The sequence below is a fragment of the Pectinophora gossypiella genome, chromosome 12 (assembly GCF_024362695.1).
Source record: "Pectinophora gossypiella chromosome 12, ilPecGoss1.1, whole genome shotgun sequence".
Taxonomy (NCBI): Eukaryota; Metazoa; Arthropoda; class Insecta; order Lepidoptera; family Gelechiidae; genus Pectinophora; species Pectinophora gossypiella.
The window spans coordinates 11,806,093-11,808,111 of NC_065415.1; the positions used below are offsets into that span (position 1 = coordinate 11,806,093).

The 2,019-nt window shown below is 37.8% G+C and overlaps 1 non-coding gene across 1 annotated transcript; it reads right to left on the bottom strand.

Annotated features, from left to right (window-relative positions):
- Positions 1-1,388: 1,388 nt before the first annotated feature.
- Trnae-cuc (transfer RNA glutamic acid (anticodon CUC)) lies at positions 1,389-1,460 on the bottom strand. Its single transcript has one exon. It is a non-coding gene; the product is annotated as a tRNA-Glu (tRNA).
- Positions 1,461-2,019: the final 559 nt, after the last annotated feature.

The window sequence follows — 2,019 nt, forward strand, 5'->3', positions numbered from 1 at the left end:
GTTTACTTAGTCAGAATAATAAATAACAGTTCACCCTGCTACATATAGGTATAATATTTGTTTTTACTGTGACATTCAGAGTCGACACGTACTATGTGAACTGGCTCTTGAACTTTTCTTGACTAATAAGAAATTTATTTAATGAACACTCGTCACGTAACGGGTTTATTTAACACATTTTATTGTTTTTTTGTTGTAAACGTTGACTTTTGTTTAACATAACAGACAATTATTCTCCTTGAAGAAAATTTTGGAACGAATAATGGGATTATTGCAAAAATATATATCTAGGTTGATAAATATTAACAAGCTAAGGTTTAAATATGCAAACTAATTATAATATCATAATGAGTTTCCACGGTAGGCAAGATTACAAAGAACGTAGCAAAAACTCATAAATAACGTCGATAATAAAACATTCACAATATGTTTTGGCTGGACAGATATTTAATATCGAAAACCTATTAATGACTAATCAGAGATTAAAGGAAATCCTCGGAATAAGCTCACGGTATTAGAATTTTTAATATCCTTAAATCATCTATCCGATCGCGCGGACATTCTTAAAGTCCTTATATTAATAATGTCTCCATAAAAATAGGGACCGATCTAAATTATAATTTGACATGAGAGCGAAAAATATTCCGTTTCTAATCGTGAGGCGATAAATTTTTGATGTAAATTTTACGCTCGTTTTGTTTTGTGAGCTGTATCTTCTGAGAAAAAATTCTAAAAAAGCGCGATGTTGAGACAATAGTCAATCGACACGCGAAGAATTCGGCTCTGTCTCCTAAACGTTAACAGGAAATCGGCGCATTAGCATAATGCATTCGGGTGCCTGACGAAATTTACGAGAGACACTGTTTGAATATTTTATTGATGGCCGGAATAGATCTGGCGCCAGAACGGAAGACAGAAACTTACAAAAACTAGTTACATTTTAGACCAGACGCATCTTAAGTGACGCCGTGAGCAAGCGTGCTAATGGTCTCCCTTCGGACAATACTGCTCTTATCCTTAATACTTCCTGCTAAGATAATTTAGCACATGTTAAACCCAAGATTAGTGATGGGAAAATGAGCAACACTATTCTCTGTAAATTTTATTTTACACCGAATGGCGTCAGTTGCATACTTGTAACGAACAATGCTTTCACAACGTGGCAAAAAATTCAAATTCTCGCGTCTTATCGCTTCTGTTGCACACTTTCTATTATTCTTACTTATTGTTTAGAAAGATGAGCGATAGCCTCTTCCTAGTCCGTGTAAAAATGCGTTAAAAAAGTGTGTAGCGATTTATCGTAAGAAACAATCGACCCGCCATGCGCCAGGCCTTTTGTATGCTGGCGGAAAGGTTTACATTTACAAAAACTGAAGCAAAAAGATTGCTTCCGGTACCGGGAATCGAACCCGAGCCTCCTGGGTGAGAGCCAGGTATCCTAGCCACTAGACCATACCGGAGTCGCCAGTTTAAACCAAAAGTTATTATTATAACGCATCGCTCCGGCATCCAATTTTAGACTGAACAAGATTTTATTTGCAGTTAGAGGATCTTGGACCGTGTTACCTTGCAGTAAAGTCAATCATGAGTACAGCAATTTCAGGTGTAGTCTGGCGACACTATACTACGTTGCTAAAATAAGAACGTTATCATAGGAAATCTTAACGTTGCAAAATATTAGCTCCACAGCAATTCCGCGTTGTATATTTATATTTGCACCTTTATCTTTAGCCACCCGACGCGGCAATGCAGAATCACTATCCTCGCCATTGATAATGAAGTCAGAACAGAAGTACGTTGTTATTGGTGAATTAGCACCGCATTGTAGGATAAGCGGGGCTATCGTTATGAGTAGGCCGTTGTGCAAGGTGCATGCGACCACCCAGCGTGTTCGACCGAAGTACGGCCTATTGTGCTCGTTGACTGCTAATATAAGGTGGGTCGCTTACAGAGAGCATGCTCGTGTAACGCTGCTGATAAAGTTACATTTTACATAAACGTGCGAATACTTGTCTAATT